The sequence below is a fragment of the Pongo abelii genome, chromosome 1 (genome assembly GCF_028885655.2).
Source record: "Pongo abelii isolate AG06213 chromosome 1, NHGRI_mPonAbe1-v2.0_pri, whole genome shotgun sequence".
NCBI classification, from domain to species: Eukaryota; Metazoa; Chordata; class Mammalia; order Primates; family Hominidae; genus Pongo; species Pongo abelii.
In genome coordinates, this window is record NC_071985.2 from 62,997,513 (window position 1) to 63,009,360 (window position 11,848).

Below are 11,848 nucleotides of genomic sequence, written 5' to 3' on the forward strand. Positions count from 1 at the left end.
TTGCAATTAAATCTTTAATTTACCAAGAAGCCTCTTTTAAATTAGAATTGTTGCTGTGACAAATCTTCCTAAAATGGGTTAGTGGCATCGTCTTCTAAGAATCAAGGATATAACAGTATTTTAAAGTTATTATCTGAACATGTATTACCATTGATTATTGAAAGTGAACTACAGAAATTTCCTAGTGTTACCTCTTTGAGATCTAAGTTCATGACCTCAGCAAATTTTAAATTCATCCACCTCTTTTTCACGGCAGTTGAATGAAAAGGAAGTTGATAACCTGTTTGAGGTTTGTGGTAGACACAACAGTGGCTTATGGATATTAAGAAATCATAATTATAGATGCAGCAGTCTATACAGAATGGTCCCATAACTGTGTGCATCTTTAGACACTTTTCCCTGATTGCTTTTCAATAAATTCTTACATAATTGCTCCAAATTACTTTTTTCAATACTTTCATAATATTGCATCAAATACTTGTTTTAAAAAGTCCACAAAATGAATTGCCTTTTTGTTTCAAAACTTAAAACACCATTTATCTGCCTCGAGACTATCCTAGGCAGACACTGTCTCTTCTTATAGATCCAAGAATTCTGCAAATATGCTTTTTTCCATAAGGGGTGAACATCCCTGTTTACTGCCTGTGTACTGCATTTAACTTGCTTATCTTGTCAAAACTGTGGGCATAAAAGTACGGGGCAAATAAGAAGTGTGTCAATTTACTGACTGAAATTCAGAAGCCATGTGCTGACCTAATGTTTCTAGTGGCACAGTTGCATCCAGCAGTAAAACCTGACCCAGTATGCATTATTTATTACCACATCATAGTACGTATACTAAGTCAAGTGTATAACTAATGTTGGATTTTACCCCTGAGAAGGAGTATCTGCTTTATCATAAGCTACTGAATTATTTGGAAAGGTAAAATTATATTTTTTTTGTCCAAATGATAAATCCAAGGTCAGAGTAACCATTTTGATACAAATGCTTTATGCCAACTGCCAGGTTTAATAAGAGCCAGAAAGAGCCATAGGTTCTGTAGGTTATACTTAGAAAATTCTAAGAAAAATCTCTACTACCAACCTGAAAGCAAAACATTTGGTAAAATCGGTACTTTTTACATAACTCATGAAATGTGTTTATTTTGTATTTTTAGATAAAATGTAATATATTTTATTTTTTTAAAGTAGTATACATACTACTGTACAAAATACTATATAGTTCCAAAATTGCACAACCTCCTCTATTATGTCAATCAGTAATCAAGTTATAAGGGCAGAACAATTGAGTTATTATGGAAACATGCACCAGGAGAGTGGACTTCCTGGGCCTTCTCTAATAATTTTTCTGATGTTAACTCCAATAGAAAGAGTGTGACAACCTCAAATAATACACATTAAAACTAAAAATATAAACCAATATATTTAAACACTTAAATACATCAAAATGGAAATCATAAGGCAGACATTAAAAAAAAGAAAAAAACATTTCAACAGCTCTTTTTCACATCTGTAAAAATGTGGATAGTAATACCTGTACTGCTAACTTATACAGTTATTGTGGAAATAAAGTTTATAACCATCTCTTTATCAACCACAAAGCCTGTGAAAATAAAAAAATACTGGGCCTCTGATTTTTTTTTCAAACTAGATAATGAGAAAACAGCTTGTAAATTAAATAACAAAACAAAAACCTAAGCAAGTATAAGCTGAGTATCATAAATACATGAGTTTTCTGTACTGTAGAAGAATACATATTATGGACATTTGTTTACTAATTCAAAGCACACTGTTACCTAAAATACCGATTTTTTTTCTGAAGACTCCAGAAGTCAAGCAAATGAAGAGGAAGACTGGGGAAAAGGAAGCAGTTGATTCATAACTGCATATGTCAAAAAGGAGTGGGAAGAAAAATGAGAGCCAATTTGGTCTATTATCTTCAATGGAGAGTGATGGCTAAACCCTGATGCTGATAACTTTCAGCGTCAGGTGTCTGCTGAGTTTCTCTAAGCTCATTTGAATTCATTTAATAAGTGATTAGACCGGTAGAGTAGCTTTACAAATCTGCTTATGGTGAGCATTGAGTTGTTTATGCTTATTTCATTTTTTGTATAAGGAAAGGTAAACTGTACTTTCAAGGTATGTTGTAAGATTTGCACTAAGAATCACAAAAAGAATCAAAAAACTTAGAATCACATAGCAAGAGTAGCAAATATATAATGCATCCTTTATTAACAGGCAAGTAATGGTATCAGAGGACCAGAATGACCTCTGCTCTATTTACTGTCTTCTTTGGAAAGAACTCCAGAACCAACCTTTAGGTTCCCCCAACTATTTATTGCCCTAATAGTCAAGGGGTAGAAGACAGAGTTGGCCAGAACTGAAGTTCATTTTCTCTAAATTGGTTGTTCACAACTAAGAATATTATTTTCCTCACAAAACTTTTTTTTTTTTTAATAAGAAACAAAGTCTTGCTCTATCACCCAGGCATGAGTGCAGTGTGTGGTCATAGCTCACTGCAGCCTCAAACTCCTGTGTTCAAATGATCCCCCTGCCTCAGCCTCCCAAATTGCTGGATTACAGATGCATGCCACCATATCCAGCTGATTTTTTCAAAATTTTTAATAAAATTTTAATTAATCTTGCTATGTTGACCAGGCTGGTCTCAAACTCTTGGGCTCAAGCCTGCCAAAGTGTTGGGATTACAGGTGTAAGCCACTGCACCCAGCCTTACAAAACTTAAACAGTCATCATACCCCTCTTAGTCCTAATTATATCTTCTTTACATTATTCAGGCCAGGATGTCTCTGGGGCTGGGTTTTGGCCATCATCTCTGAGCCCTCCAGTTTTCCCATCGTTTGTAAACTATTAGTCTATGAGAATAAAAAAATAATTTGCTCTTATTTTTCTACGTATTCTCACCCATTTTTAAGGGAAAGGTTTCAGGAAACACTAAAAATAACCCTCCAAAAATGAGAAAAACAATGTTGATAGAAGTTCTACTTCCAGTTCAAAATTTCATCTATATTGTTAAGACTTTTAATATTCTTCAGAATTACTGAGGACCCCAAAAGGGCTATGATTATGTAAGTTATATCCATTAATATCTATCATATTTGAAATTGAAACAGAAAAATTTTAAAAATCACATTGAAAGAGGCAATTCACAAACGTAGACATATAAGTGGCCACTATGAAAGCTGCTCAACTTTGTTCAAGAAAGAAATGTAAATTTAAACAAGATACCATTTTCATATATCAATTATCCAAGTTGTTGGATTTGTTGTCATTTGCTCTGTTTGATGATGGCACCCAGTATTGACATAGAAAACTCTACTCTCTTATATTTCTCATAAATGGATACCATATTCCTCAAGAGCAAAATGTCAAAAATAATCACTAGCATTCCATGAGATTTTGCTATATATTTTAAAGAATCCTCAAAATACCCAACTATTATTATTTCTATTTTACAGTTGAGAAGACAACATTTTAAGGAGATAAAGTAATTGGATTATCGTCTCACAACTTGTAAGTAGTAAAATCTTGGTTAGAACCTAGAAAATAAACTTTTAAGAATCTACTATAAGGAAATAAACAAAAATTTATACAAACATCTATATAAAAGGTCCTAGATGAAATATTATTTATAATAGTGGAAAATTGTTATCAATCTAAATATCCAACAATTATTTATAATAGTGGAAAACTATCTAAATATCCAACAAGATATAATTGGCCAAAACAACCTATATACAGACTAAAAATTTCATAAAGTAAGAACCATACTCTTTTGCTCATGGATAGATTGCCATTACTTGCATTACACACAGTAGGGACTTAATAATATTTGTTAAATATGTGAATACAAAATAATGCATGATTATTAAAAAATCATGTTTTAATAATGTATTTCATGAATGAGGGAGAAGCATGTTACAAAACAGCATGAACAGTGTGATCACAATTTTGTAAAACTACATGTACGTATTGAAACATATCTAGATGTATAAACATGTATATACATGAACTTCTTGTCTGTCTCTTTGCTGATGCATACTGGGTACTCAATAGATATTTGTTGATTGAATCAATGATAGAATTACATTTTAAAAGTAACTTGGGGGAAATAATAGGTAATATTTTCTTTTTCTTCCTTGCAATTTTCTATATTTAATGAAATTTTGAACAGTGAGTGTGATTTATCTTTATAATAAACAATAGTATTATAAAAACTAATCATTCTGGGAAATGTCATTAGGAATTTTGGAATAAAAGTAGTAAATATAGACACCCCACAATCCAATAAAAAATAACTTGCATCTGATTTTCTTACTATGTTTCACTTACTGCATTCAGCAATAAAAACAACGGAGTTACAGAAAAATGTCAAGCGTAATATTGTACAGTTAATTATTATTGGGGTTGAGTCTAGAACCTAGGTCACTTGGTTTCAGGCAAGCAGTTTTTTCCATTACACCAAGTTGCTTGGAGTTCTAGAATACCAATGAATAAATGACTATGTGGGTGCTGCAATATCCACTGTTAGTTCCTTACTTATAAGTAAAATGATTTTCTAATTAATCATTTTATATTATCAGAAAATTCCAAAGTTCTAAGAAATACTGCATTTTCATGTAATATGAATTGTCTTTGGGGATTTGGGAACTTCTTAAAGGTGTTTTTAAATTTGTGTGTGTTGGAATGGCATAATGTGCATTATTCTAGGGAGGGGTCCATACCGGTCACAAGATTATAAAAATGTCTTTGATGGAACAAAAAAAAAAGAAAGAAAAAGAAAAGAAAGAAAAAATGAAAAAGAAAGAAAGAAAGAGAAAGAGAGAAAGAAAGAAAGAGAAAGAGAGAGAAAGAAAGAAAGAAAGAAAGAAAAAAGAGAAAGAAAGGAAGGAAGGAAGGAAGGAAGGAAGAAGGAAAGAAAGAAAGAAAGAAAGAAAGAAAGAAAAAGAAAGTTAAAAATAACTAAAGCTATACAATCTGGAGCAAGGAGGAAAAAACTGATGGTAAATAAAACCAAACGAGAGGAAAGGGAAACACAACTAATTCTGTCTTCCTCTTTTTTATTCCTGGAACGTAATTTTAATATGTAGATGATTCGATTTTATGACTGCTTTCTAAGTACCAGCACTAGAAAAGATAATGGGTTAAAAACATAAGCCAAATAACCTCTATGGAATGAACATTTTCAGTTGCTAAAAATCTATTTAATAATTTTTCTTTTCCTAATTATATGTAAATGCAAAACACTTCAGAATAGCTTACCTTTTTTTTTTTTTTTTTTTTTTTTTTTTGAGACAGAGCTTCACTGTTTTCACCTAAGCAGGAGTGCAATGGTGCAATCTTGGCTCACTGCAACCTCCACCTCCCGGGTTCAAGCGATTCTCATGCCTCAGCCTCCCAAGTAGCTGGGATTACAGGCACCTGCCACCATGTCCAGCTAGTTTTTCTATTTTTAGTAGAGATGGGGTTTCACCACGTTGGCCAGGCCGTTCTCGAACTCCTGCCCTCAAGTGATCCACCCGCCTCGGCCTCCCAAAGTGCTGGTATTACAGGCATGAGCCACTGCACCCAGCCAGAATAACTTACTTTTTAAAAATACGTTAAAAAGATGCAATGTCTTATCTCAAAAAATATGCTTCCCCTAAGGGAAGTTTGTAAAACTCCTTTGAGCAAATGCACATTAAACACTTCTCTATGCATTTCACAATTATTGCTTAATTTAAAATTTAACTCTTCCGGAGCTAATGAAAGAAGTAAATACCTGTTTCTTATCCCAACCTCTAACTTGATTGGCAAGGTGTAGGAACCTGTAGAATGCAACTTTAAAATTCTTAACAGAGCTTGTTTCACTACAATCCTCTACAAATATCCCTTGAGCCACAATTCCAAATTTAAACAAAGAGAAACAAAAATACAAATCTTCTTTGAACCCAAATTATATTGGCAAATATAACTTTAGCATTGACATCCATTCAAACAGTATGCCTCTAATACTCTCCATCTGCCTTAGCTAAATAAATGCTGACATCACCGACCCATATGAGGAGTATTTCTTGTTCTGGTTTTGGAGGTGAATTTATTTTTAAGACTAAAATGATTATAAATTGTAGGAGACAGATACATTCATCCACTGATACTTCAAAGTCAAATACCTTTTTTTTCCTGTTTTTTTTTTTTGGAAACAAAATTACTAAAATATCCACACTCAAAATTTATGTAATTTGATCAAATCTTTTCAAGTATCTAGTTTTGAGCTTTTTTTTTTTCTCCTGGCAAGCCAAGTAACTTAGGGGAAGGGTGGATCATCAGAACACCAGTCCGTTTTCAGTTAATTTTTCAATAATCCTTTCTTTCGCATAATTCTGCAAAATATTGACTAGCCAGGAAAGCGTCCCATAAGTAACCAAAATGACCAATTTTTTAGAAATTAAAAGTTAAATGAGTCAACAAAGTCGCTAAAGATCGCTAGGGCTGTCAAACAGCACAGCATGCTGCTGCTCAAGTTTGGGGATCAGTAACCATTGGGTGTTATCACGTGGAACGCTAATAAGCGCCACCTCACCGCCGTTTTGAATGCTAACTTTCTGGGACTCCAACCCAAAGAAACACCTTAATCTTTGACTCCACAGTGCATTTAGATCCAGGAAGGCAAATCTTCGTGGGTTAGAAGAAAATTGAGGTCCCTAATCTGTGTTTCATTTCAAAACGCAGAGGACATGCTGACTTTTTAAAGCAGCGAGGTTTCCCCTCTGTCCTTTCTTCCTTCCAAGTAAACTACCAAGTAAAAGCTAAGGAGGGCGGGAGAGAGAAGTGGAGCAGAGGAAGAATAAATATATTGCTTACAGTTCCCAGGGTTACCTGAGAATCTTCAGGCTCCTCAATGCCTCTAGCTTTCAGTCAGGATCCTTTTTCAGCTCCGGATTTAGAGAAAGTCTTATCCTGGGTAGGAGGGGCTAAAATGTGGGCTGGTCTCCTTGCGCTTTTGCAGATGTTTTAAGGTGGAATTAAAGGGGAAGAGGGAGAACGCTCTCTTCTCATAGAAGCTAATATTGTAAATGTAAATGCTTAGTTATTAGAACCAAGAGTTTGAAGTCAGAAAATATGTTTAAATAATATGTAAATTAACCAGTCCTAAATTCCATGAGTGCTGTTGTGGATTTCTGCGTGTGTGATATGTGTGTGTGTGTGTGTGTGTGTGTGTGCGCGCGTCTGAAATTGCTACTTGTCCTTAAGTAGTAACTACTTCCTCCTTTTTTTCCAAAGGAGAACAAAATTGAGAAGACAGTGAATAACCTAGAGCATTTTTGCATTATTTAAAAAGGCAAAGTTTATAACAAACCCAAAATATAAAAATGTACATTTTTTTAAAATGAGTAACAGACCACTTTAAAAATCAAATCTGTTCAAATATTTCCACTCCACACTCAGAACACCTGTGTTGATAATAATTTCTTTGTAAATTTAAGATTAAAGGCATACCAAATAATGTAATATATATGTTGAGATTTAGGGAAGAAAATGAAATCAGGTTGAATTCCAGATTTGCAATGTAAATCCAAACACCTTATAGCACTGTAATGAAGAAGGTGCACTGTTTAAATGTACCCAAATTCCATGAGAATCAATTCATGTCTTTAAAGATTGACATGTTCATTTAGTATATCTTGTTTTTCAAACACAGGATCTTCTTTTTGCCTTTAATTAAATACTGAACTCACTCTCCTAACTCTCTTACAACATTTTCAAAGAATATAATTTCATTAAATCTTCTGGAATATCTGCTTTCTGTAGCCCAACATTCAACTCTTATTTGTTTTTATTTTTTTCCCCTAAATTCAACCTGACATATTATAAATCTCTCCTTGAAAAAAAAAAAAGCCAGTAATGTCTTTTTTAGGAAGGATAGATTTACAATAAAAATTTTTCGGGCCGGGCACAGTGGCTCACGCCTGTATTCCCAGCACTTTGGGAGGCCAAGGCGGGCAGATCACGAGGTCAGGAGATCGAGACCATCCTGGCTAACAGGGTGAAACTCCGTCTCTACCAAAAATACAAAAAATTAGCCGGGTGTGGTGGCGGGCGCCTGTAGTCCCAGCCACTTGGGAGGCTGAGGCAGGAGAATGGCGTGAACCCGGGAGGCGGAGCTTGCAGTGAGCCAAGATTGCGCCACTGCACTCCAGCCTGGGCGACAGAGTGAGACTCCGTCTCAAAAAAAAAAAAAAAAAAAAAAAAAAAAAAAAATTCTCTTTCCAAAGAAATCCCTGAATTTCTAGAAAGGAGGTGTACGTTAAATAGAGGAGCAGAGAGCACACTGGTAGTTTTCATCTCTTTCCCCCAGACACAACTGGTGAAAGAAAGAATCTATACTGCAGGGCATGTTCATTCTAAGACTCTGATAAAAAAGACTCCCTGGAAAAGCAGCTTCACAGTGCTTATAGAGCACAAAAAAAGTGCTCTAGTGCTTTTTTGATAACAAAAATTATAGCTCTCAATATTTCCAGATGATATCCAATAGTGTGTCATGCATTAAAGATAAAAAAATATTTAAACGCTTTTAAAGAAAATGTCATTATATGTCATGGTTAGGGTTAAAATACACGGGCAGAAGTTTGTCTCTTTCCCGCCTTACTAAACGAGGCTGATTTATCTCCACCTTTATAATGAATAAAGGCTGCTGCAGGTATGTCTTCTCCTCTCTGGAATCAGTGCAGACCAAATCCCATTTACCGATTTTGTGGTTCTATGGCCTCCTTATCTCATCTATTTTGGCTCACTACTTGTGATCTCGTTGTTCACACAGACCCCTAGGTGGACAGTACAAGTTCAGATTTGCCATCTTCACTTTGTCCAATTTCCTCCAAAAATATTTTCAGCATTGACTTGCTGGCTTCAAAAACCTCTGCTTCCACCTTAGGTAAGATAGGCCCTGACTTCCATAGCATGCTTCAGTCTGTAGGATCAATTCGGTCTGAAGACCCCTCTTCACTTGATTTGTCCATCAACAAAGATTAGTCATCTGGGATCCATCTGAAACTGAGCAATATCATAGCAGCTTCTCTGAATCCAGTTCTACCATTTGCACTATTTCCAGCTAATAAGTTTCATGCAGTTTGCTAGTAATTTTCCACATCTTTAAAATTTTAGAAAGAGAATAATAAACTAAGAACTGGATAAGTAATCAAAAGGAACAACCCCAAAACTGGCCAAATTAACTAACAAAGAACACCTACTTGTCAAAAGCCATGGCTCAAAAACCCCAGGGGGGTTGGGAGGGGGAACCCTGATGTTTGTATGATTGATTTTTCTTTCTTTCTTTTTTTTAATTTTACTTTAAGTTCTAGGGTACATGTGCACAACGTGCAGGTTTGTTACATAGGTATACATGTGCCATGTTGGTTTCCTGCACCCATTAACTCGTCATTTACATTAGGTATTTCTCCTAATGCTATCCCTCCCCCTGCCCCTCATCCCACGACAGGCCCCCGTGTGTGATGTTCCCCTTCCTGTGTCCATGTGTTCTCATTGTTTAATTCCCACCTGTGAGTGAGAACATGTGGTGTTTGGTTTTCTGTACTTGTGATAGTTTGTTCAGAATGATGGTTTCCAGGTTCATCCATGTCCCTGCAAAGGACATGAACTCATCCTTTTTTATGGCTGCATAGTATTCCATGGTGTATATGTGCCACATTTTCTTAATCCAGTCTATCATTGATGGACATTTGGGTTGGTTCCAAGTTTTTGGTATTGTGAATAGTGCCACAATAAACATATGTGTGCATGTGCCTTTATAGTAGCACAATTTATAATCCTTTGGGTATATACCCAGTAATGGGATGGCTGGGTCAAGTGGTATTTCTAGTTCTAGGTCCTTGAGGAATCGCCACACTGTCTTCCACAATAGTTGAACTAGTTTACATTCCCACCAACACTGTAAAAACGTTCCTATTTCTCCACATCCTCTCCAGCATCTGTTGTTTCCTGACTTTTTAATGATCGCCATTCTAACCGGTGTGAGATGGTATCTCATTGTGGTTTTGATTTGCATTTCTCTGATGACCAGTGATGATGTGCATTTTTTCATGTGTCTGTTGGCTGCATAAATGTCTTCTTTTGAATGATTTTTCTTTCTTTGTGCAGAGCTGTTTTCTGTTATCTTTTTTACTATTTCCAATTCACCTATCTTGTGCTCTAACTATATGAAACTGCTTTGTTTCCAATAAACTTGAGCAAGGGTAATGAGATAGTATATGAGAGTTAAATCTGGATAGAAAATGAAGATGATTAGCCAGCATAGGGTACTAAGAGAGAGTTGAATAGGGAATCTAATCCAGATTGCAGGTAAAATCAGAAAATGGCTACCAATCAACTAATTTACTTATGATAATGTATCCTTCTATTCCACAGGCTATGCTTGAGTCTTCTGGTCCAAATGTATTTACAATAAAATAATAAGTTGATATTTTTGCTACTTATTTGTATCTGTGAATATAATTAACATGAATCATTTCTCTTTTTAGGTATTAACAAAATCAATCAGGTTAGTAAAATAGCAAGTCACAGAAAATGATTTTCTCACCTTGTCAAGTTTTCTGGCATCCCACTAATTGACCTCTACCTTTCATTCAAACTAACACAGAGACTATTCTCCTTGCACATCGTTTCCCTAAATTCCACTAGAATAATCCTACTCAACCTGCAAGGCTTAGCTCAAGTACTATCTTGTCTAGAAAATTTCCCTACTCTTTTTTCCCTGTCCAGCAGAATTCATTATTCTACTTGTATGAGAATGCTCATTAGAGCACTGACCATGTATTATACTTGGCTATACAAGAAAAAAAAATTTTATATTCCATCAGGGCACGAAGCAAGTCTTTTTCATTTTAAGAAACCATCTTTTCACCTGAAGTTTATAACACATTAGGAGCTCAATGGATGTTTGTTGAATATGTTTTCCATGACATCAGGGTCAAAGATATCTTAAACCTGACACCCTAAATAGCACTCTACCTGCCACTGCCATCTCCATCATTACTAAAGAATAGACATTTTATTTTTTTAATACCCTCCAATCCACACTCACACTGATAAATTACTGACAATATAAAACTAACAAGAAGTAAGGGTGAAATGGACCCTAATTAAAATGTATTTACCATGAATTTAAAAATCAGATGATACGATGAAACTACAGTTCTCAGGAGAGTGTATCTGTGAACAATAAGACCTATATTTTATAGCTAAATATCTACTAGTAGTTACACCTACATTTGCAAAGATCTTTTGACCTAAACAACGGAAGCAATACTTTTCTCTTACTTTGAATTGAATTCATTAAACAAATTATTACTGCTTAACTAAACTTTTCCCTCCTTTTTTAATACATTAGGAAAACTATGACAAATAAAGTACTACTAATATTGACTGTTACTCTTTATATAGAGCCTATAATGGACCAGGTACTTGTGTTAGTACTACATTTGTTGTATCACTAACCATTATATTCATGAAATGAGACATTATTATCTTTATTTAGAATCTCGACATTCAGTAAGCATATAAAATTTGTAGTGAGGCTGGGATTTTAGTCAAGTCTCTCCAACTCCAAAGCCCACAATTTTTCTAGTATATCACACTGTCTCATAGCAAGTTTTGTTTGGCCATCTTTTCAGCCTTGTCCCAAGTCAACCAAATCTCTGACTGTTAGGGAACAGTGGTAGTGGAGTTACTAATAGGTAATTAAAGCCTCCATTATCCTAAGCGCCCAGGCTAGGAACCTTCTACTATTCTCTTCCACATCAGCAATGGTCACAGTCTTGCCCCTTTTCTTCCT

General features: G+C 35.0%; 1 protein-coding gene across 2 annotated transcripts in view; it reads right to left on the bottom strand.

Moving 5' to 3' along the window:
• Positions 1 to 6,959, bottom strand: part of PLA2G4A (phospholipase A2 group IVA) — a 166,666-nt gene extending 159,707 nt beyond the window's left edge. The window contains exon 1 of one of the 2 annotated variants that reach the window (XM_009239984.3): positions 6,862 to 6,959. The gene's annotated coding sequence lies outside the window, so the exon portion shown is untranslated. 2 annotated transcript variants of the gene reach the window in all.
• Positions 6,960 to 11,848: the final 4,889 nt, after the last annotated feature.